This window comes from Hemitrygon akajei, chromosome 28, assembly GCF_048418815.1.
Source record: "Hemitrygon akajei chromosome 28, sHemAka1.3, whole genome shotgun sequence".
Taxonomy (NCBI): Eukaryota; Metazoa; Chordata; class Chondrichthyes; order Myliobatiformes; family Dasyatidae; genus Hemitrygon; species Hemitrygon akajei.
This window is the reverse complement of record NC_133151.1, coordinates 31,603,412-31,629,415: the sequence shown is the minus strand read 5'-3', so window position 1 is coordinate 31,629,415 and position 26,004 is coordinate 31,603,412. Positions and strand designations below refer to the sequence as shown.

At 44.1% G+C, this 26,004-nt stretch overlaps 1 protein-coding gene and 1 pseudogene across 4 annotated transcripts in view; one reads left to right on the top strand and one right to left on the bottom strand.

Annotated features, from left to right (window-relative positions):
* LOC140717854 (uncharacterized) overlaps positions 1-26,004 on the bottom strand; it is a 966,201-nt pseudogene that overhangs the window by 762,424 nt on the left and 177,773 nt on the right.
* The window catches only part of LOC140717799 (histone H2B-like), a 49,025-nt gene that overhangs the window by 14,054 nt on the left and 8,967 nt on the right, over positions 1-26,004 (top strand). For 3 of the 4 annotated variants that reach the window (XR_012096616.1, XR_012096615.1, XR_012096614.1), the window contains one exon: positions 1,072-1,782. The gene's annotated coding sequence lies outside the window, so the exon portion shown is untranslated. Of the gene's footprint in view, positions 1-1,071; positions 1,783-24,870; positions 24,991-26,004 lie in introns of those variants that run through there. The other variant, XM_073031523.1, reaches the window with a different exon arrangement.

Below are 26,004 nucleotides of genomic sequence, written 5' to 3'. Positions count from 1 at the left end.
TGAAAAGGAATGCAGTCCTTTTGAGTCAGATGGACTTGGTTCAGTGAAGAAAAGGTTAACCTTGGTACCAGTGTGTGAGTCCTCAGTTGTTTGTGTTAGAAGGGGTGGTAAAAGTTAGTGAGGAGATGAAAGCTGGTGATGTGAATATTATTGAAGGGAAAGGTTTTTTCCTAAATTGAATAAAGAAAATTTAAAGTCTGAATTGGCTTTAGAAGCAGTAACCAGGTTGAAGGAACAATGGCTTGTTAACAAGGTGCCTGTGAAGCAATTACAGTTTGTTTGGAAGTTTAAAGGTAAACAACTTGCTGATGTTATTCAAGGAGGTGATTTGGAGGGACATAACCAAAAGTGTTGTTTTGACAAAGAGGGATTACTTGCAGATGTTAAACTGAAAACTAATAGAATGAAGGGTCCTGAAGATAAAATTAATGACTTGCTCAAAAATAAAGAATTGTGTGGAAGTTCAGAAAATGGGCTAAGTTTGGAAAACATTGGTGATAAGATAACTCCTATGAAAGGAATATGTGAAGGCCTATTCCACACTGGTGAGCAAGCTAACCACGTGAGAGTTAAGTGGAAAAGGGGCAAAGGTTGACAAAATGCCACTTTGAATAATAGGATCTGGTTTTGAGGGATTTTGACAAAGCATGTGAAAGATAAAAACATCATGGAAGATTGACTGTTAAGCTTAAAAGTAAAATAGAGATTAGTATTTGCACAAACTTCTGTAATGTACCACAATATAATTACACATGTATTGGTTCACATTTTGTAATATACACTTAAGCTAAAATCACAACCCTTTAGTTTTTTTTTGCTAACGAAAAGGAAAAAAATAGGTTATTAAATTGGAGTCTGATGCTACAGGTATTTATTAAGATACAAGAATTTGATATTAAGATACAACGTATTAAAGGAAGTGACAATCAAATCACTGACTGTTTATCTAGATGCTAAGTTGAATGTATATCTGTATTGCTTGTAGTTAAAAACACTTATGTATTTTGTTAGATTCTGTAATTCTGTAAGACGCTGTATTAATTAATTTTCCCCTTTGGTGAAAATTCCTAGAAGGATGGGGGTGTTACGAAGGATGAACAACTCTGATGGGCAGAAGGGTACAGTGTTGCCCATGTCCCCCTCCCCTAGGAGAATTACAAACCATTACTGTTGCCATGCTGCTAATGGGAGAGAAAGAGATGGAAAAAAAACATGCCAGAACATCTGTTACTGATAAGAGAGGGGAGAGAGACTTGTTGTTCCACCATATTATGACTCCCGAAAGACTTATGGCTTCTGAGAAGGGTTGGTTACTTGGTACCATTCTGTTCATTAAAATTCCTCAGTGGACAGCCGGAGTGGGCTGGTTTTTGATGGACTAAACCATTCAAAACTGATTGACACCTGAGACCCCGTGAGTGGGGATAAAAGTGAGGTCTGGGGAGACACCCCTGAGACGCACCAGGAGACACACTAGTGAGCGCTGCTTGAGTGTTGGAACCCACAAGAAGGTGTGGGGCATTGGAGACCGAATGAAGGATCGGTCAATTTAACTCACAGTGTTTATAGCGAGGCCAGTGGGGGCTTGTGTGTGTGTCCACCCTTGCCTGGGTGATGAGTCCACCATAGAAGAACGGTCTAGCTAAAGGACAGAGGGGTCATACCTGAATGGCCACAACAACACATCGACGGATCAAGAACGTAAAGGAAGGTTTGACTGACTGTAGCTGTCACTGTTTGCTCGCTCTCTCTCTCTGTCTCCAACGGTTACAACAAAAGAACCAACAACTACCTCAGCCTACATGAACTGAACTGAACTTTATACTTTCCCATGATAATTCATTATCCTCTAGACATCGATAGAACTTGTTTATTATTGATTATTATTATACCCACACTTTTAGGTTTAGTATTGCTAACGGGTATTATCTGTATATTTGCATTGTTGATATTGATTTGTATATTATACTAATAAACACTGTTTTGATAATAGTACAGATACTTCTATCTTTGCTGGTAAGACGCCCAGTTACGCGGTACGTAACAATATCAATTGATTTGAAATTTTATGGTCAAACTCTTGAATACATGTCAGTGGTAAGATTTTGTGGCATGTGGCTGGTTAATGAGCCGGCATGGAAGCACCATATCTGTAAAAGAATTGATAAATGTAAAGGAGCACCACATATCCTTGGGTGTATATGTACGTATTCTTGGGGCACTACCGTCCCATCACCGTGACTTTGAGGCGGAACCGCTGCTACCAGAAATCCACCGAGCTGCTCATCCACAAACTTCCCTTCCAGCATCTGGTGCAGAAGATCACGCAGGACTTCAAAACCAATCCACACTTTCAGAGCTCGGCCATCAAAGGCCTGCAGGAGGCCAGTGAGGCTTACCTGGTGAGGTTCTTTGTACCATCCACACCAAGCAAGTCACCCCTGTGCCCAAAGACATTCAGATGGCCCACTGCATCTGCTGGAAGCGAGCCTAAGCCTGGCCTCGGCAGCAAACACAACAAAAGGCTCATTTAAGAGCCACTAATGTGGCAAATAATGTCAATTCCTGCACATGACACTATTGTAGAGTTGACACATATTATCCCCCTGACCTCCCACTGTGGGGGCTTTGGGATTATTTACTAGGGAATCCCAGCTCTCACAATAACTGACCTACTTGTTTTGCTCTCAGCCTATTTCACCACCACATCGATGTCGCCCTTTGGCCTAAGACCACCCTTCACACAGCAATAAATCCACCTATCTCACACTCAGTGTGAACTTACTGCTCACGGTCCCTACATCCACTCCCAAATCACTCAGCCGTATTACAAACAGCAAAGGTCCCAGAACAGATCCAAGTGAAACAGCATGTCACCAGCATCTGATCACAAAACTGCTCTCTGCCATCACTCTGTCTCCTATTGCAAAGACAATTCTGGATCCAATGTACTAAACAGCCTGACTGAGGACCATATGAACCCTATCAATAAACTTCGTCTGTGCTGGCAGACCAGGGTGAGGATGGTCAGGACCAATAAACTAGTCTGTGTGTGTAGGGAGACCTCATTGAGTAACTCCTTCACTCCAAATCTGAGAAAAATAAGTAAATAGAAAAGTAATAAAAATTACAATAAAAGCTGCAGATTCTGTAGTCTGAAGCAAAAGCATAAAACAGGAAACTCCAGACCTGTCAGATCACCACCTGTACCAGGAAAACATTTGGAGCTGTAACAAAGCAGAAAATTATTGTAAACCTACAAAACTTCAAACTCTCATGCAAAATCAACGGGTGAAAATGACTGCACGTTTAACAAGTACAATCGAGTGGTTGGAGCAGTAACATCAACTGTGGATAAAGGGACCCAGGGACTCTCTGAACTGAGATGTCCAGGACAGGTTTGATAAGCTGCACCAGCACAGGGGATTGGGAAATTGTGAGCTGACCGTGATTTCCAAACTTGCTAATGACAAGCAGAGATGGGAACTGAGTTGTGAAGAGCGGTGAGGAGTCTACAAAGAGTGACATGATTGGACATAGGTCTGGCAGCTGGGATATTGTGGGGGTGGGGGAGGGAGTGTGAACTTGTACATTTTGACAGGAAAATATTTAAGTCAGAACATTCTCTAATTGTTCAAAGGCAACAGGGTCTGGTGGTGCAGAGGGAACTTGGAGACCTGGTACATCATTCACAAAAGTCCATTCGCAGCTCCAGATGGAATTCGGAATGTGAACAGAATGTGTCTGATGAAGGGGCTTCGGCCTGAAATGTTAACTCTGTTTCTCTGTCCACGGGTGCTGCCTGACTGCTGCGTGTTTCCAGGTATCTCTGTGTTTTACTGGAATGTCAGAATTACCATCTTTGAAGTAGTTCATTGTTCCAGATTTTCTGTGTCAGTTCTCCAGAGTCGTAGGTCCTAACTTTACAGACTGACCAATATTGAAGCTGTGCATCTGAAGGTTTATCCGAGCGCTGTGTTTATGTTCTGTTGCGGATAAACCATTGGAAATTGGTGGTTGTGGGAGAGTGAAGACGGAGCTGGATGATGAGAGGCCGCTCTCGGCTCTGTCTGTCACTCTGCCTCTGTCTCCTCCACTCCTCGCCTCTGTCTCTGTGCATTTCTCGGGAAGGTCGGGACACTGTGTATAAAAGAAGACAGCAGCAGTCAGTCTCTGGAGACAGACTGGCTAGTGTAGCATCTCTGGAGACAGAGGGATTCTAGCACTAAACACATCCTTCCACCCAGCCCACTCTCCACTTTCAGCCGGGATCACTCTCTCCGTGATTCCCTTGTCCATTCATCCCTCCTCACTGATCTCACTGCTGGCACATCCCTGTAATCGGAACATGTGCTACACCTGCCCCTGCACCATCATTCAGAAACCCATATAGTCCATCCAGGAGAAGCAAAACTTCACCTGCAAGCCTGTTGACATCATCACATGTATCTGGACAACACACAGAAAATGCTGGAGGGACCCAGCAGGCCAGGCAGCATCTATGGAAAAGAGTGTAGTCGACGTTTTGGGCCAAGTCCCTTCATCAGGACTGGAGAAAAAAAGATGAGGAGACAGAGTTAGAAGGTGGGGGTAGGGGAAGAAACACAAGGTGATAGGTGAAACTGTGAGAGGGGGTGGTGAAGTAAAGAGCTGGGAAGTTGATTGGTGAATGAGATACAGGCTAGAGAGGGAGAATCTAGAAGGAGAGGACAGAAAGCCATGGAAGGAAGAAAACAGGGAGGAACACCAGAGGGAGGTGATGGGCAGGCAGGAAGATAATGTGAGATGGAAAAGGGAATGGTGAAGGAGGTGTGGGACACCACTCGAAGTTAGAAAAATCAAAATTCATGTCATCAGGTTGTAGGCTACCCAGATGGAATATAAGATGTTGCTCCTTCAACCCGAGTGTGGCCTCATTACAACAGTGGAGGAGGCCATGGATTAACATGTCAATTAACTGAATCCAGTGCTCACTGTGTGGCCTCCTCCACTCTTGACACTGAATTCCACAGATTCATGACCCTCTGGCTAAAGAAATGTCTTCTCATCTCTCTTCTCAAGAGGCATCCTTCTATTCTGAGTGTGTGCCATCTGGTGCTGGATTAACCCACTACAGGAAACATCCTCTCTACGTTCACTCAAGTGGTTATCATGTGACTCTCTCCTCATTCTTCTAAACTCCAGCAAGCTCAGGCCCAGAGGCATCAAATGCTCCTCATATGTTAAGCCCTTCATTCCCGGGGTCATTCTCGTGAAACTGCTCTGGACCATCTCCAATGCAAACACATCATTCCTTGGATAAAGGGCCCAGCATTGCTCACAATACTCCTTGTGGACTGACAAATGTCAGCGTGGACAAGTGTGTCCCTGTTTTCACATTTCTGTGGAAAAAGTAATTTTCTTTCTTATATTTTGCTGATTTTAATGTAATCTTCTCTATCAGATGTAATTTCTATTTCCCTTCCACAGTGAAGACTTTGTATTCAAGGTCAGCAACATCTCCTCCACAATCTCCATTAGCACTGGTGTACCACAAGGCTGTGTGCTTTGTTCACTACTCTACTCAATTTATACCTGTGATTGTGTGGCTAAGTACAACTCCAATGCCATATTTAAGTTTGCAGATGACACCACTGTTGTTGGATGTATCAAAGGTGGTGACACATTTGCCCTCAGGAGGGAGATGGACGATCTGGTTGAATGATGTCACAACGACAACCTCTCACTCAATATCAGCAAAACCAAAGAGCTGATCACTGAAGACGGGGGAGGAAACTGGAGATCCATGGGCCAGTCATCATCAGGGACTGGAGATGGATGGAGTCAGTAACATTAAATTTCTCAGCATTATCATTTCAGAGGGTCTGTCCTGGGACTAGCAGTAAGTGCCATTATAAAGAAGGCAGCGACTCTACCTGCATATAGTTGCATGACATCTAAAACTTTGACGTATATAGATTCACAGTGGAGAGTAACCTGTGGTTTCATCATGGCCTGATATGGAAACACAATGATCAGGAATGGAAAGGAAAGATCTACAAGAACTTTGTGGAGATGTCAGGGGCAGGTTTTTTACACAGAGCGTGCTGACTGCGTGGAATGGGCTGCCGGCAAATGTGGTGGAGGCGGATACAATAGAGTCTTTTAAAAGACTCCTGGATAGGTACATGGGGCTTAGAAACATATAGGGCTATGAGTAACACCAGGTAATTTCTAAAATAAGTAAAGGTTTGGCACGATATTTTGCTGTAGCTTTTCTATGTTTCTAACTAGTGGATGCATCCCAGTTCGTCACAGGCAAAGCCCTCCCCATCATTCAGTGCATTTACAAGATGCATTTCTACAAGTAAACTGCATCCATCATCAACAACATCCTTCATCCACCTCATGCTCTCTTCTCACAGCTGCCATCGGGAAGGATGTACAGGAGCCTTAGGTCCCACACCACCAGCACCAGGAAGAGTTATTACCCTACAGCAGTCATGGTCTTGAAATGACACAGGAATCTTCACTGAACTGATTCCATAATCTGCAGACTCACTTTCAAGTATTCTACAATTGAATTTCACAGTAAAATGTATTTTTTTGTTTATTATTTGCATGATCTATTATTTGCTCATTGGTTGTCTGTCAGTCTTTGCTATTTATAGTTTTCATAAATTCCATTGTATTTATTTTACTGTAAATACCTGAAAAAAGTGAATCTGAATGTAGTACCCTATTGTGCCAGAGGTCCCAACACACTACACCTCTACTGCACTACGATAAGGAATGCCTATTGTTTGCTTCCGAGACCACATTTTGTTAAGTGAGATTATTTGACTGTACTCATCCTACCTGCATACAGACAGAGCCTAGAGATCAAGCTTATCTGAGTGGCATAATAACAACAACATCTCACTCAGTGTCAGTTAGGCCAAGGGACAGATTGTAGACTTCAGGAGAGGGAAACCAGACGTCTATGAGCCAGTAATCATTGGACAATCAGAAGTGAAGAGAGTCAATAACCTTAAATTCCTGTGTGTCACTGTCAGAGGATCTGTCCTGGACCCATCATATAAATATTATCTGATTATCTGCTATTTATGAAGTGGGGTGCTGTGAGCAAACATAATCAATTGAAAACGGACGTGGAAGCTCGGAGAAACATTGGGAAATTCCAGGAAGAGCTTCTTCGTTGCTGCTGCTGCTGTGAGGTCTGGGACTCTGCTTGAACAACAGGACCCCAGTCCTTGAGGTCGCATTGCTGATGACCATTGGCGGGGGCCGTTTAATACGCTCAGCAGAGGATGGTGCTCGCAGAAGCTGTGCCGGAGGGGACGGTCGTCGTCTCGGAGGTTCGACGGACTTAGGTCGCTTTCGCTGTGTGCTGCGTCTGCAAGGCTGAGTCGGGTGGCGCCTTGGAAGTCCATAGCGGGGGTACTCCCTTCTGCCGCCGGCATGGGATGTCTGTCGGGACCCTGGGGACTTGTGGAAAATGTGGTGATTTCTTTTGAACTTACAGTCCTTTAACATCTTGGACTATTTTTACTGTGCCCATAGTCTTTTTATCAATTATGCTATTGTTTACACTGTTGTAACTGTATGTTGGAATTATGTGGTTTTGTGCAGGTCTTGTAGCTTTAGTTTTTGGTCTTGTTTTTGTCTGGTGGATTTGAAGCTCCTTTCCAGGGAACATGCTAGACAGTAGCGCGATATTAATGCACAGCAGCCTCTCCGGACTCTGGATTGGGAATTGCCAAACATTACGTGGGTTTTCTGGTGTAGTCTGTTTTGTCATATGCTTTTGTGATATCATTCTGGGGGAACGTTGTCTCATTTTTTTAACTGCATTGCATTTGTAGTTTCTAAATGACAATAAACTGAGTCTGAATCTGAAATATTATTGTGAAGAAAGCACGACTGCACCTTTACTTTCTCAGGGCTCAGAGAGATCCAGCACGACATCGAAAACTTTGCCAAACTTCTATAAGTGTGAGGTGGAAAGTGTGCTGACTGGCTGCATTACGGCCTGGTATAGGATCATCAATCCCTTTGAGTGGAAAATCGTACAAAAGTTAGTGGATTCAGCCCAGGTACATCACGGGTAAAACATACACAACAACTGAGCACATCTACATGGAACATAGCTGTAGTAAAGCAACATCCATCATCAAAGATTCTCACCACCCAGGCAATGCTCTTTTCTCACTGCTGTCATCAGGTAGAAGGTACAGGTACCTCAGGACTCGCACCACCAGGTTCAAGAACAGTTACCACCCCTCAAACATCAGGGGCCTGAAGAAAAGGGGACAGCGGCACTCATGCGAGGACTCATTTCGGGGCTCTGTTATATTGTTATTTCATGCTCATTATTTATTGCTATTTATTTTTCTGCATTTGCACTGTTTGTTTACAGTTTATCGTTCCTCATATTTACAGTTCACAGTTACTGTTCTATAGATTTTCAAAGAATGCCTGCAGAAAATGAATCTCAGGGCTGAATGTGGTGATGTGTATGCACTGTGAGAATAAACTTTACTTTGAACTTTGACCTATATGGTTAAATATGCACACTAATAACAACTGGGAAATTACCATTGTCAGGTGTCAGATCTCTCAGTCGGAGAGCATTTTGGAGATAGTGATCATAATTCTGTCTCCTTTACAATAGTGTTGGAGAGAGATAGGAACAGACAAGTTAGAAAAGCGTTTAATTGGAGTAAGGGAAATATGTGGCTATCAGGCAGGAAGTTGGAAGCTTAAATTGGAAAGAGATGTTCTCAGGGAAAACCACGGAAGAAACGTGGCAAATGTTCAGGGGATATTTGTGTGGAGTTCTGCATAGGTGTGTTCCAATGAGACAGGGAAGTTAAGGTAGGATACAGGAACCGTGGTGTACAAAGGCTGTAATAAATCTAGTCAAGGAGAAAAGAGAAGCTTACAAAAGGTTCAGAAAGCTAGGTAATGTTAGAGATCTAGAAGATTATAAGGCTAACAGGAATGTGCTTAAGAAGTAAATTAGGAGAGCCAGAAGGGGCCATGAGAAAGCCTTGGTGGGCAAAATTAAGGAAAACCCCAAGGCATTTAACAACTATGTGAAGAGCAAGAGGATAAGACGTGAAAGAATAGGACCTATCAAGTCTGACGGTGGGGAAGTGTGTATGAAACCGGAGAAAATACCACAGGTACCTTATGAATACTTTACTTCAGTATTCACTATGGAAAAGGATCTTGGTGATTGTAGTGATGACTTGCAGCAGACTGAAAAGCTTGAGCATGTAGATATTAAGAAAGATGATGTGCTGGAGCTTCTGGAAGCATCAACTTGGATAAGTTGTCGGGACTGAATGAGATGTACACCAGGCTACTGTTGGACACGAGGCAGGAGATTGCTGAGCCTCTGGCGATGATCTTTTCATCATCAATGGGGACGGGACAGATTCTGGAGGGTTGGAGGGTTGCGGATGTTGTTCCTTTATTCGAGAAAGGGAGTAGAGATAGCCCAGGAAATTATAGACCAGTGAGTCTTACCTCAGTGGTTGGTAACTTGATGGATAAGGCAGGATTTATGAACATTTGGTGAGCTATAATATGATTAGGTATAGTCTGCATGGCTCTGTCAAGGGCACGTCGTGCCTTAGGAGCCTGATTGAATTTTTTGAGGAAGTGACTAAACACATTGATGAAGGAAGAGCAGTAGATGTAGTGCATATGGATTTCAGCGAGGCATTTGATAAGGTAACCCATGGAAGCCTTGTTGAGAAAGTAAGGAGGCTTTGTGGATCTAGAACTGGCTTGCCCACAGAAGAGTGGTTGACGACTGGATATATTCTGCATGGAGGTCGGTGACCAGAGTTATGCCTTGGGGATTTGTTCTGGGACACATACTCTTTGTGATTTTTATAAATGACCTGGATGAGGAAGTGGAGGGATTGTTTGGTAAGTCTGCTGATGACACAAATTTTGGAGGTGTTCTGGACAGTGGAGGGCTGTCAGAGGTTACGGTGGAACTTTGATAGAATGCAAAACTGGGTTGAGAAGTGGCAGATGGAGTTCAACCCAGATAAGTGCAAAGTGGTTCATTTTGGTAGGTCAAATATGATGGCAGAATATAGTATTAATGGTAAGACTCTTGGCAGTGTGGAGGATCAGAGGGATCTTGGGGTCTGAGTCCACAGGACACTCAAAGCTGCTGCGCAGGTTGACTCTGTAGTTAAGAAGGTGTACGGTGTATTGGCCTTCATCAACCGTGGAATTGAATTTAGGAGCCAAGAGGTCATGTTGCAGCTATATAGGACCCTGGTCAGACCCCACTTAGAGTACTGTGCTCAGTTCTGGTCGCCTCACTATAGGAAGAATGTACACGCCATAGAAAAGGTGTGGATGAGATTTACAAGGATGTTCAAAAGCAAACACGAGGAAATCTGCAGATGCTGGAAATTCAAGCAACACACACTAAATGCTGGTGGAACGCAGCAGCACAGGTAGCATCTATAGGGAGATGCACTGATGATAGATAGATAGATAGATAGATACTTTATTCATCCCCATGGGGAAATTCAACTTTTTTTCCAATGTCCCATACACTTGTTGTAGCAAAACTAATTACATACAATACTTAACTCAGTAAAAAATATGATATGCATCTAAATCACTATCTCAAAAAGCATTAATAATAGCTTTTTAAAAAGTTCTTAAGTCCTGGCGGTAGAATTGTAAAGCCTAATGGCATTGGGGAGTATTGACCTCTTCACCCTGTCTGAGGAGCATTGCATCGATAGTAACCTGTCGCTGAAACTGCTTCTCTGTCTCTGGATGGTGCTATGTAGAGGATGTTCAGAGTTATCCATAATTGACCGTTTCGGGCCGAGACCCTTCGTCAGGACTAACTGAAAGGAAAGAACGTAAGATATTTGAAAGTAGGAGGGGGAGGGAAAAATGCGAAATGATAGGTGAAGACCGGAGGGGGTGTGGTGAATCTGAGAGCCGGAAAGGTGATTGGCAAAAAGGATACAGAGCTGGAGAAGGGAAAGGATCATGGAACGGGAGGCCTAGGGAGAAAGAAAGGGGGATGAGAGCACCAGAGGGAGATGGAGAACAGGCAGAGTGATGGGCAGAAAGAGATAAAAAAGGAGGGGTGAAAAATTAAATATATCAGGGATGGGGTAAGAAAGGGAGGAGGGCATTAACAGAAGTCAGAGAAGTCAATGTTCAAGCCATGAGGTCAGAGGCTACCCAGACGGTATATAAGGTGTTGTTCCTACAACTTGAGTGTGGCTTCATCTTGACAGTAGTGGAGGCCATGGATAGAAATATCAGAGTGGAAATGGGACGTGGAATTAAAATATGTGGCCACTGGTAGATCCTGCTTTCTCTGGCAGACAGAGCATAGGTGTTCAGCGATACGGTCTCCCAGTCTGCATCGGGTCTCAGCAATATATAAAAGATCACACCAGGAGCACCGGATGCAGTATACCTCACCAGCCGACTCACAGGTGAAGTGTCGCCTCACCTGGAAGGACTGTCTGGGGCCCTGAATGGTGGTGAGGGAGCAAGTGTAAGGGCAGGTGTAGCACTTGTTCCACTTACAAGGATAAGTGCCAGGAGGGAGATCGGTGGGAAGGGATGGGGGGGGGGGGGACGAATGGACAAGGGAGTTGCGTAGCGAGCAATCCCTGCAGTAAGCAGAAAGGTGGGGAGGGAAAGTTGTGCTTGATAGTGGGATTCCTTTGGAGGCCTCCGGGTTCAACATATAATTCTCCGTAACTTCCGCCACCTCCAACGGGATCCCACAACCCGCCAGAGAAAGCAGGATCTCCCAGTGGCCGCACATTTTAATTCCACTTCCCATTCCCACTCTGATATGTCTATCCATGGCCTCCTCTACTGTCAAGATGAAGCCACACTCAGGTTGGAGGAACAACACCTTATATACCGGCTGGGTAGCCTCCAACTTGCTAGCATGAACATTGACTTCTCCAGCTTCCGTTCATGCCTCTCCTCTTCTTCTTACCCCATCCCTGATATATTTAGTTTTTTCCACCCTCCTATTTTTTTCTCTTTCTGCCCATCGCTCTGCCTGTTCTCCATCTCCCTCTGGTGCTCCCTCCCCGTTTCTTGCTCCCCAGGCCTCCTGTCCCATGATCCTTTCCCTTCTCCAGCTCTGTATCCCTTTTGCCAATCACCTTTCCGGCTCTCAGCTTCACCCCACCCCCTCGGGTCTTCTATCAGTTCGCATTTTCCCCTCTCCATCCCACTTTCAAATCTCTTACTGTCTTTCCTTTCAGTTAACCCTGACGAAGGGTCTCGGCCCGAAACGTCGACAGTGCTGCTTTACAAGGATCTTGCCTGGATTGGGGAGCATGCCTTATGAGAATAGATTAAGTGAACTCGGCCTTTTCTCCTTGGAGTGACGGAGGATGAAAGGTGACCTGATAGAGGTGTATAAGATAATGAGAGGCATTGATCGTGTGGATAGTCAGACGCTTTTCCCCAGGGCTGAAATGGCTGCCACAAGAGGACACATGTTTAAGGTGCTGGGAAGTAGGTATAGAGGAGATGTCAGTGATAAGTTTTTTACTCAGAGTGGTGAGTGCGTGGAATGGGCTGCCGGCAACGGTGGTGGAGGCGGATACGATAGGGTCTTTTAAGAGACTTTTCGATAGGTACATGGAGCTTCGAAAAATAGAGGGCTATGGGTAAGCCTAATAATTTCTAAGGTAGGGGCATGTTTGGCACAACTTTCTGGGCTGAAGGGGCTGTATTGTGCTGTAGGTTTTCTATGTTTCTTTAACTTAGTTTGGATTAAAATTTTGGCTTTGACAATATTTTTCGGTAACGTTCTTTTTTCATGAAGGGATCAGTGATGTAGCTACAACGTTTTTTTAAACCCGAAATTATAAAAGATTACCCACACAAAAATATAGAAAATACAAATATAAGACCAAAGAGTCAAATTTAAATGTGAATATTACTGTCTATAACACACTCAATTCCTGTGGGTGGGGGGCACCGTTCCCGGAAATACCCCTCTGTACCCACTCTGTTACAATGCTCGCAATTTCTCAGCGGCTCCACTGATTGACAGCTCTCTCTGCCCCGCCTCCCAGGCTGTTGACTCAGCGTCACGTGATACCGTGCTGTGTATTGCCAATCTGTGACGAGCTGACATCAAGAGATCCCACTGTCACCGATGTCGTTTCCAGGGGAACGGTCCGGGGCGGCCGGTTGGTCCGGGATGGTGGGCACGGGGTTGTAGTAAAGTGGAGTCGGTCTCTGCTTTGGGTTTCGGCTCCACTGTGGGAATCGGCCTCTCCTCTTCCTGCTCACGGAACAGTGAGTGTCTGTCAGCGCCTCACCGCACCGGCTGTCTGCCTCAGGTACAATATTTAAACCATATTTACACAGTTATATGGATAGGAAAGTTTGAGAGGGACACGGGCCTAATGGAGGCGGATGGGACGAGTTCAGGTCGACAACTTGGTCGGCGTGGATGAGTTTTACCGAAGGGACGGTTTCAGTTTTGTATAAATCACTGACTCTATTCTGGGCGGTTCAACCAGGGCAGGATGTGCACAGTGAATGGCATGTTCCTGGGAAGTTTTAATGAACAGAGACTTTGTGGGTCTCTGCCCCCACACCCCCTCAGGCAGCTGATTTAGGATAGCACCTATTCTCTGTGTGAAGTGTGTACCCTTCAGATCCCCTTTAAATCTGTCTTTAAACAGTTTTGTACAATTCTAATGAGAGGCAGTTCTTTGGCTGATAAGGCAAGTAGAACACACAACCCTGTCTACCTGTGATGCCACATACAGGGAACTGTGTAACAATATTAGAGACACATGCACAGGTACTTCAGTGAGCAAGGCCCGGAGGGATATGGAACTAATGCAGGAAAGTGGGATTAGTATAGCTGTGCATGATGAGGAGCATAAATGTGATGGGCCAGAGGGTCTGTTTCTGTCCTGGACAACCCTGGCAACAGCAGTCCTCCACTGCAGTGGGGTTTGTTACCTTCATTCTCAGCTGTGAGCTTGTTCCACTGAACCCCTTATCCTCTGAGAAGATATTTGCACCCTTCTATTGTGACCAAGCTGTCCTCCATCTCTCCTAATATTAACCAGTGTTCTTCTCCAAATTCCCATTTAAAAGTACTGTTACTGGTGCATGAGGAATGGGTGCATTTTCATAGCCTTTTGAGGGGGTTGATTCACTACTAACCTTAATACCTTTAATACCTTTGTCCAACAAAAATCCATTGTCCTGGGTTCTGAGTGTTTTAGGTAAGTCCATCCTGAAGTTCAGTGTTCCAGGTTCCCACTGAACTTTCACAGTCAGTGGTTTCTGCGTGTCTACACTGACCATCAAGAATCTGTCTGCACTAACTCAGCACTTGGTCTGTCTCCTACCCTGCCCTGGTCATTCAAATGTTCATTCAGATGGCTCTTAAATACCAGCCTGCACCACCCCCTCAGACAGTGTGTTCCAGATTGTAACCTCCTTCATTTGACCAGCTTGTCCACATCCCACATCTAGATTTGCTAGCCATCTTTGCTGTCTATCTTACCCATAGACTGGGTGTCATCAGCAAATTTGCTGATCCAGTTTACCACATTCTCATCCAGATCATTTATACAGATGGATGAACACAGTAATGACAGGTTCCTGGGAAGTGTTCATGAACAGAGACTTTGTGTGTTTTTGCCTCCACCACCTCCTCTGGCAGCTCATTCGGGATACCAGCTGTTCTCTGTGTCAAATATTTACCCTCCAGATCCTCTTTAAACCACCCCCTCTCACCTTACAACTATTCTCTTTAGCCTTAGACAGCCAAACCACTGGAAACAGTCTCTGTCTCTCTAACCTTTGTATGCCTCACGTAATTTTATCCACATCCATCAACTCACCCTTCAGATTTACTTTCAACCTCTACCCTGTCACATCAAAACTATTCCGTGCAGTTTTAGGATGGAGAAAACTGTTCCTTCCCTAGAAGACCCTGGGGACTGAATAGTTTCTGCCTACCCATCCCTAGAAGATGTCCCATTGATCCATGAAACTGGCACTCTCTTCCCTGCACCAGCTCCTCAGCCACACATTCATCAGTGGTATCTCTCTATATCTCCCCCCACTAACAGGTGTCACTGGGAGTCATACAGAGCTTACTACTTTTTAGTTTCTGTCTTATTTCTGTAAATTCACTGCAGAGGACCACATCCCTCTTCCTCCCTACGTTGCTATTACCAACATGCACCGTCCACCACAATGTCTGGCTGCTCAAACTTACCTTTGAAATGTCCTGCAGCTGCTCCGAGACCATCGGACCATAAGACACAGGAGCAGAATTAGGCCATTTGGCCCATCCTGTCTGCTGCCCCATTCTGCCAGGAATAAGAGATCATGACAGATCTCTTAACCCTGTCGAACACTCTTATCTAATATAGAAATAATAAATAAATTACAGTATGTGTGTGTATATGGATATGTATATATTAAGTAGATTAAAATAATGCAAAAAACTGAAATAACATAAATAATATACATAGAATACATCTGCAGCAGTTTTTGGGTGTTTTAAAGTCATAAACCAAATATCTTCAAACTCCTGATGAAATATACCCGCTGTCTTGCCTTCTCTATACTGTAGCTGCATCAATAGATCCTCAGAGATATTGACACCCAGGAACTTGAAATTATTCACTGTCCACTTCTGATCCCTCAATGAGGATTGGTTTGTGTTCCCTCGTCTTACCCTTCCTTCAATCAGCTGTTTTGTCTTAAGCACAAGGTGGTTGCTGCGACACCACTCAACCAGCTGGTATATCCCACTCCTGTATGTCCAATCATCTCCATCTGAGATTCTACTGACAATGGTTGTATGCAGCATATTTATAGATTGCATTTGAGCTATATTTAGTCACATAGTCATGGGTATAGAGGGAGTAGAGCAGTTGGCTAAGCACACATCCTTGAGGTGCACCAGGGCCAGTGTTGATCGTCAGCGAAGAGGAGATACTTGAATTTGAATTGAGTTTATTTCTTGCATCTTTCACGCACATGAGGAGTAAAAATCTACTTTGTCTCCAACTAAATATGCAATGTGCAATCAAAGTAATATATAATAATTGATAATAAATAGAACAGCCAATGTACATAGAGGTTCCCTCAAATCAGCGTGAGTTAATCAGTCTGATAGCCTGGTGGAAGGAGCTGTCCAGCAGCCTGTTGGTCCTGTCTTTTGTGCAGCAGTACCGTTTCCTGGATGGTTGCTGCTTGAATAGATTGTGCTTGGGGTGACTTGGGTCCACAATGATCCCTCAGGCCCTTTTCTCACACCGGTCTTTGTAAATGTCCAGAATCATGGGAAGACAACAGCTACAGATGCGCTGGGCTGTCTGCAGCACACTCTGCAGAGTCCTGCGATTAAGGGAGATACAGTTCCCATACCAGGCCATGATGCAGCCTGTCAGGATGCTCCCAGTTGTGCCCCTGTAGAAAGTTCTTAGGATTTGGGGGCCCATAGCAAACTTCCTCAGTCGTCTGAAGTGTAAGAGGCGCTGTTGTGCCTTTTCCACCACTCAGCAGGTAGGTACATACCACGTGAGATCCTCGGGTATGTTAATGCCAAGGAACTTAAAGCTGTTTACCCTCTCAACCCCAGATCCATTGATGTCAATATGGGTTAGCTCGTTTTATCACCAATCCGCGCAGATTGTTGTCTCCCGGTTAGGAAGTCGAGGATCCAATTGCAGAGAGACCAGGTTCCGTAGCTTATTGATCAGGACTGTGGGAATGATGGTGTTAATCGCTGAGCTCTAGTCAGTGAACAACATCCTGACATAGGCAGCACAGATTCACTACCCTTTACTAAGGAAATTGCTCCTTATCTTTGTTCTAACTGTATGTCCTAGTATTCTGAGGCTGTGCCCTGTGGTCCTAGACTGCCCCACTATCGGAAACACCCTCCCCACTCCATTCTAGGCCTTTCGATATTTGATTGGTTTCAATGAGATTCCCTCATTCTTCTAAAGTCCAGAGAGTACAGGCCCAAAGCCATCAAACAATCGTTGTTTGTTAACCCTTTTATTGCCAGAATCATTTTTCTTAACCTCCTCTAGACCCTCTCCTATGTGAGCATGTAGCTTTTTAGATAAGGGGCCCAAAACAGTTCACAATACTCCAAGTGTGATCGGACTAATGCCTTATAAAGTCTGAGCTCATCAGATCATTAAATATCTTTTCCAGAGATATCCCTCCCACTAATGTCCCTATTGCAGTTCTTAAAAAGAGGAAGAATATTTGTCATTTTCTACTCTTCTGCATCCTGGCCTGTAATTAAAAGAGCATCAGTTTTAAGTTTTCTTAAATTTTTGTCCTTATTTTAACCCTCAAGCATCAGGTATTTGAATCAAAGTTCAAAGTAAATTTATTATCAGTACGTATACATTCTACAACTTTGAGGTTTGTTTCAAACCGGCTGCCACAAAACAAAGAAAGCCAAAGGAACCCACCAATAAAATAAGAAGACCATCAAACACCCAATGTGCAGAAAGAAAGACAAATCCTGCAAACAATAAGCACAAGCAAATTCTGTAGCGTATTGAACTGAAATGCTCAAAGAGAGTCTGTGCACAGATGCTTAGTTCAGTGCAGAGTGGAGCAGCGAGCTGAACCAGTTGTACTATTTTGCCATTTGGGTGTTTTTTTGTTTCTGGAATACATTTATCCTGTACCTCCCTCAGATTTCTCAGAAACTCTCACCATTGCTGCTCTGCTGCCATCTCTGCCAGCATCTCCTTCCAATTTACTTTAGCCAACTCCTCTCTCATACCACTGTTACTACATTTACTCCACTGAAACACTGCTATGTCAGACTGTACTCTCTCCCTATCCAATTTCAAGTTGAACTCAATGATACTGTGATCACTGCTTCCTAAGGGATCTTTTACCTTAAGTTCCCTAATTGCCTCCTGTTCATTAAATAACACACAATTCAGTATAGCTGATTCCCTAGTAGGTTCAATGACAAACTGCTCTAAAAAGCCATCTCTTAGGCATTCAACAAACTTACTCTCTTGAGATCTATTTCCAACCTGATTTTCCCAAACGACCTGGATGATGAAATCTGCCATGAAATCTCCAATAATATTGCCCTTTTGACATGCTTTTTCTATTTCCTGTTGTAATCTGTGGTCCACATCCAAACAACTGTTGATGGCCTGTTTATAATTGCATCAACGTCCTTTTACACTTGCAGTGTTTTTTAACTCTACTCACAATGATTCAACATCTTCTGATCCTATGGCACATCTTTCTACTGATTTGATACCATTCTTTACCAGCAGAGCCATGCCATTTGCCTACCTTCCTGTCCCTCTGATATGTCTAACTTGGGCATTTAGCTCCCAACTATAAATATGTTTCAGCCGTGATTCCGTGATGATCACATTATACATGACAATCCATAATAGGGCAATAAGATTCTCCAGCTTATTTTTTATACTCTGTGCATTGAGGTATAACACTTCAAGAATTGGATTTGCTACCGTTATTGATTCTGCATCCCTCTGCTGGCTGCAGTTATGTCCTATCATCTGCTCGCTCTTCCTGACATAGAAACATAGAAAATAGAAGCAGGAGTCGGTCATTCAGCCCTTTGAGCCTGCACCACCATTCACTATGATCATGGCTGATCATCCAACTCAGAACCCTGTACCTGCTTTCTCTCCATACCCCCTGATCCCTTTTGTACAAGGGCCATTTCTAACTCCCTCTTAAATATAGCCAGTGAACCGGCCTCCACTGTTTCCTGTGGCAGAGAATTCCACAGATTCACCACTCTCTGTGTGAAGAAGTTTCTCCTCATCCCGGTCCTAAAAGGCTTCCCCTTTATCCTTAAACTGTGACCCCTCGTTCTGGACTTCCCCAACATTGGGAACAATCTTCCTGCATTCAGCCTGTCCAATCCCTTTAGAATTTTATATGTTTCAATAAGATCCCCCCTCAATCTTCTAAATTCCACCAAGTATAAGCCCAGAATTTGACCACTCACCTAACCTATCCAAGTCACTCTGCATCCTCTTAGCATCCTCCTCACAGCTAACACTGTCACCCAGCTTCGTGTCATCCGCAAACTTGGAGATGCTGCATTTAATTCTCTCGTCTAAATCATTAATATATATTGTAAACAACTGGGGCCCCAGCACTGAGCCTTGTGGTACCCCACTAGTCACTGCCTGCCATTCTGAAAAGGTCCCATTTATTCTCACTCTTTGCTTCCTATATGTCAACCAATTCTCTATCCACATCAATACCATACCCCCAATACCGTGTGATTTAAGTTTGCACACTAATCTCCTGTGTGGGACCTTGTCAAAAGCCTTTTGAAAATCCAAATATACCACATCCACTGGTTCACCCCATCCACTCTACTAGTTACATCCTCAAAAAATTCTATAAGATTCGTCAGACATGATTTTCCTTTCACAAATCCATGCTGACTTTGTCTGATGATTTCACCACTTTCCAAATGTGCTGTTATCACATCTTTGATAACTGACTCTAGCATTTTCCCCACCACCGATGTCAGGCTAACCGGTCTATAATTCCCCGGTTTCTCTCTCCCTCCTTTTTTAAAAAGTGGGGTTACATTAGCCAATCTTCAATCCTCAGGAACTAATCCAGAATCTAAGGAGTTTTGAAAAATTATCACTAACGCAACCACTATTTCTTGGGCAACTTCCTTAAGTACTCAGGGATGCTGGTGATTTGGTCCTGGGGATTTATCTGCCTTTAATCCCTTCAATTTACCTAACACCACTTCCCTACTAACATGTATTTCCCTCAGTTCCTCCATCTCACTAGACCCTCGGTCCCCTTCTATTTCCAGAAGATTATTTATGTCCTCCTTAGTGAAGACAGAACCAAAGTAGTTATTTAATTGGTCTGCCATGTCCTTGTTCCTCATGATCAATTCACCTGTTTCTGATTGTAAGGGACCTACATTTGTCTTAACCAATCTTTTTCTTTTCACATATCTGTAAAAGCTTTTACAGTCAGTTTTTATGTTCCCTGCCAGCTTTCTCTCATAATCTTTTTTTCCTTTCCTAATTAAGCACTTTGTTCTCCTCTGCTGGACTCTGAATTTCTCCCAGTCCTCGGGTGTGCAGCTTTTTCTGGCTAATTTGTATGTTTCTTCTTTGGACTTGATACTATCCCTAATTTCCCTTGTCAGCCACGGGTGCACTACCTTTCCTGGTTTATTCTTTTGCCAAACTGGGATGAACAATTGTTGCAGTTCATCCATGCGATCTTTAAATGCTTGCCATTGCATATACACCGTCAACCCTTTAAGTATCATTTGCCAGTCTATCTTAGCTAATTCACGTCTCATACCTTCAAAGTTACCCTTCTTTAAGTTAAGAACCTTTGTTTCTGAATTAACTATGTCACTCTACATCTTAATGAAGAATTCCACCATATTATGGTCACTGTTACCCAAGGGACCTCGCACGACAAGATTGCTAACTAACCCTTCCTCATTGCTCAATACCCAGTCTAGAATGGCCTGCTCTCTAGTTGGTTCCTCAACATGTTGGTTCAGAAAACCATCTCACATACATTCCAAGAAATCCAGATAGTGTGACTGCATGCTATCTTTTCTTTCCTTACCATCTGTCCTATCCTGAGTCCTTTCAGGCCAGTTCTCACACTCCTGCCAAATTAGTTTATACCCTGCCCAACAGCTCTAACAAACCAGCAGTATGCCCACAAGAAAATAAATCCCGGGGTTGCATATGATGACAGAAATGTATTTTGATAATACATTTACTTTCAGCCTTGAATTTTGTAGTAGAGAGCCGGGTGTTGTACTGGTCTGTGTCCTCTCTGGCTGGTGCTGTGCTCTGGCAGCTCATTGTGCTTGGAATATGGTGTCAGTGTTTTTACAGAAGTGTGTCCTTATCACACAATTGATCTTGTCCAACCAGCAGCTTAGAAGATTCATTGGAGACTAGAATAATTTTTTCAGACTATTACTGGTCACAGGATCATTCTGGGATGATCTGGACTATTTGACCCATCAAGTTTATACCAACTCCTGCTACAACATTTCCACGGTCCCATTCCCCACTCTGTCCCCACAGCTCTGCAGGTTATTTCCCCTGAAGGACCTGTCTAATTCCTCTTTGAACACTGGTTGTTCCCGCCACCACTCTGGTGAGTCCCATATTTCCTAAGGCGAAGTCAAGAATGTCTGCCCCCCAGGTGGACCACCTACATACTGTTTCAGGAAACCTTTGTGAACACAGTTAACAAATAATGCCCCATCCAAGTCTCAGGTGGTAAGGGAGTCCTAGTCACTCTGGGGAGATTATTCACTACAGATACTCTATTGTTTTTGCATCAGTCCATAACCTGCCAAAATATCTGTTCCTCTCTCTTACTGGCTAATGGTAGCCCTATAGTATAATCCCATCACAGTGAGTGCACCTTTCTCATTCCTGAGTTCCACCCACATTGTCTCACTGGATGAGCCTCCGGGATGATCTTGAATTTGTGACATTCTGCCTGATCAGCAGTACAGCTCCCCAAACCTCATTCACCTCCCTCTGGACTGTCTGAATCTGAATCCTGGAATGTTAAGCTACCAGTCCTGTCCTTCTCTGTAATGGATGAATCTCTGTGCCATGTACTAATCCAGGCTCTAAGTATGTCTGCATTAACTTCCACACTCTGTACTGATACAAACACACTTCAGGCCCTCAATGCCACTGTGCTCATTAACTGGGCCTAACCATGCAGTGGTGTACTGGGCCAATGGCATCAACACACGTCAATAACAATGACTCTGTTATTGGAGTCAAACTGGACACACTGGAGGCCGTAGCAAAACAAAGGACCCTACGGAAAATCCTGGCAATTCTGGACAATGTTTCTCACCCTCTGCATGCCTCCTTGGCTGAACAGAAGAGCACCTTTAGTAACAGACTAACACCACTGCACTGCTCCAAGGAGCGCTGTATGAAGTCATTCTGACCCTCGGCTCTGTAATGAGTCAACCTATAGCCGGGGAAGTGATGACACCCCTCATGTTAGACTGTTTGTGGTAACTTTTTATTCTTTCTCTTACTTCTAATATTTGTTTATCTGTGCACTTGTAGTGCTACTGAGACACTGTAATTTATCTATTTGGACTTACTTTCTGTGTTGATCCACATCAGTCAATGCCACTACTGACCATCTCCTCTCCTCTCCTCTCCTGAAAAAAAAACTCAATGATCCATGTAACTAAAACCGTCCGTCCTGCACCAGCTTGTTAGCCACACAAATAACTGTACCACCTTTTTATTTCTTCCCTCGGTAGCAGGTGACACTGGGATTACCCCCCTCACCACCACCACAGAGTTTCTACTTAACTTTTTCCCCAACTCCCTAAGTCTCTTTGCAGGACTTTGTCTCTTTTGTTAGAACCAATATGGACACGTCCTCTGGCTGCTCACCCTGCCCTTTCAGAATGGCCTGTACTTGTTCAGTTACATCCTTGAACCTGATACCAGGGAGGTAATGCGCCATCCTGCAGTCTCTCTCCTTGCCACAGATACACCTGTCTGTGACCCCGGCTAATGAATCCCCCGTCACTGAGGCTCACCGAGAACACAGAACAGTACAGCACAGAATCAGGCCCTTCTTCCCATGATGTCTGTGCTAAGCACGATGCCAAATTAAACTAAATCTCTTCTGCCTGCATGTAATTCATGTGCTTCAATTCTCTAAATATTCATATGTTTATCTAAAACCTTGTTAAATGTCATTAACACATCACTCCCCATGGCAGCCCAAACGCAGCCCTCACCACTCTCTGTACAGAAAAAGAAATTTTATCTGCCTGACTTTCCACCTTTAAATTCTCACTCTGTCATCTTAAAGCTGTGCCTTCTCATATTTGATATTTCCACCCTGGGGAAGTGATTCTGCCTGTTGACCTTGTCTGCACCTCTCATAGTTTTAAAAACTTCTGTCAGGTCTCCCCTCAGACTCCTTCACTCCAGGGAAAACAGTCCCAGTCAGTCTGATTTTTCCTTGTAACTCAAGTCCCCAGTCCAGGTAACATTCCTGTGAATTGTTTCTGCACCTTTCCAATTTAATCACATCCTTCCTGTTGTGGTGACCAGAACTGCACAGGGTACTCCTGGTGTGATGTAATTATTGATTTGTACAACTGTAATGTGATGTCCCAACTCCTCTCAAAGCCTTTGCCATGAAGGTAAGCATGTTGTGCACCTTCTTCACCTCCTTGTCTACCTGTGTTGGCACTTTGAGGGAACTATTTACCTGTGCCTCAGGTTTATCTTTTCATTAACACTCCTCAGGACCCTGCCATTCACTGGGTACGTCCTGACCTGCTTTAACTTCCCAAAATCCATCAATGTGCACTTGTCTGACACTGTAACAACACTTCTCTGTTTCTCTGCAGTAATGCCCCAGCAATAAATGTCAATGAACCATTCACCTTTGAACCTTGGTCACATATGGTCTTATGAAACCCTCACTGCACCCGTCTCTATTTTGTTGTGCAGGCACACCTTGACCCCTCTCTATTTCTATCATTTACAATTTATGTCAACATAACTAGTGGTGAATTTTGATTCCTCCTACCACATGCCATCACACTTAACACATCAAACTCCATTTACCTAGTATCCAACTCACCAGCTTCCCCATATCCTGTTGTAGAGACCAAATGTCCAATCAGAACATGCCTGTACCACATTCCCGTCATTGAAAATCATGGATTCCTCACTCTCTGCACCTCCTCCAGGTCATTAATATCAATAGTAAATAATGGAGGGTCCAGAACAGGTTGCTGGTACACTCCAGTAGTTATGTCACCCCAGCCTGAAACAGACCTGTTATTCTGTCTCAGTATGATAACCTGTCTTCAGTCAATATTAACACACTTCCTTCCCAGTACTGAGATCTGGTCTTGTGCACCAGCCTTTCATGTGGCACCTTGGCAAATGGCTCCTGACAATCCAAAATCACAACTTCTCCAACTTCCCCTGTAAAGTCTCAAATCTCTGGTATGTTTGTCAAACATGACTTAACATTCAGTAACCCCGGTTACAGAGACAAAAACCAGGTTACAGATGGACAGGGTGGTGAAGAGGCTTTTAGAACACTGGCCTTCAGTCAGGGCACCGAATATAGAAGCTGGGATGAAATGGTGCAGTTCTACACCATGTTGGTTTGGCCGCATTTCATAAATAGTGTTTAGATTTAGTGACTATGCTATATGACAGGCACCACTGAGCTGGAAAGAGTGCAGAGGTGATTTACGGGGATGTTACTGGATCTCGAAGGACTGATTTGTCAAAAGTGTTTTGGATGATTTTCTGTGGAATGTTGGAGAATGGGTGGTAATATTTGCAGAGGTGTATAAAATTATAAGGGGCCTGGGTTGGGTCAAAGATAACAATATTTTTGCCAGTGGTGGGGAATTAAGAACTGGAGGGCATTGCTTTATGATGAGATTTAATAGGAACCTGAAGGGCAACTTTTCCACACACAGGCTGGTCAGTGTATGGAGTGAGCTGCCGGGGAGTGGTTGAGTCAGATACATTAAAAAAGGTACTTGGACAGTTAGATGGGAAGGAAAGATTTTGAAGGGTATGGGTCAAATGGAGGGAAATGGGACAGTGAGGAGGATAGCCTTGTTCATAATGTGGTGGTGAGGGGGTTACTGACCACAAGCTCAGATGGGAACTTTGGTCATCATGGACCATTTGAGCCGAAGGGCTTGTTTCTGTGCTGTGTGAACCTGACTGTAAACCCTCTTGGCTTAGTTCAATGACATTAAACTTTTCTAAATGACTTGTTATTTCTTCACAGATTATGGAGTCCAGTAGTTGAAGTGAAGTTAACTGGACTACAGTCACCTGCTTTTGATCTTCCACCCTTCTTCTTCTTCAACAATGGTTTTCAACTCCACTGGGACCTTTCTGTAACACAGTGAGTTTTGATAGACTTCAATGTCTCCACTTTCTTTTCAGGCTTCCTGCGCAACCCTCTAGTGCAGGTAGTTGGGACCTGGAAATTTTTGCTTTTAGTCCCATTAGTTTCTCCCTCCTGATGGTAGTTGTTACACATTATTGCACAATGTTGAAATGTCACCGTTAGATATCTGTGGGATGTTTGCTGTGTCCCCACTGTGAACACTAATTCCCTGTTAGTCCTGTGCTCAATGCAGGCTGGTAATCTGCGACACCACTGGTGCCTGACTCCATCGGTCTCTGCTGTTGCTCTGGATTCATCAGCTGCATGGAGAGCAGGAGCCACTGCATGGGCAACAGCTTGCTTTACGTATCGTACTACCAGGCTTGCAAATTGAATTTTACAGTGAGGGTACAATATCCATGGTTGACCCTGACCCAGCAGAGGGCCATCACCAACATGTCTGCCCATGGCCTCCTCTCCTCCTATGATGAGGCCAAATGCAGGCTCGCCAAACAACATCTCATATTCTGACTGTGTAGCCTCCAATCCTGATGGCATAAACATTGATTTCTTCAAATTCCGGATATCACTACACTCTGTTTCCCTCACCCCCACTTCTATTCCTCCAGTCTGATGCCATTTAACCCCTTCGCTTCTCCTCATGCACCCTCATGACCTGCTCATCAACTCTCTCTGGTTCTCCAGCTCCTTCGTGTCATCCCATGGTCCAACGTTCTGACCTATTGGATTACTTTCTCTTCCTCTCTTTGCCTTTTCTGCCTGTCACCCAGCTCCTCACATCATCATCCCTCCACAAACCCCCCCCCCCCCCCACTCACTTGTCCTCCTCCCCCACCACCTTATTCTGGCTTTTGTCCCTTTCTGTCTCATCCCGATGAAGGTTCTCAGCCCGAAATGTCGACTGTTTGCTGAGTTCTTCCAGCATTTTGTGCGTGTTTGCTTCAGTCTGTGTATTGATTAGTCAAACTGGCACAGTGGAAGAGGAATTTCTGGAGTGGTCAGAGACAG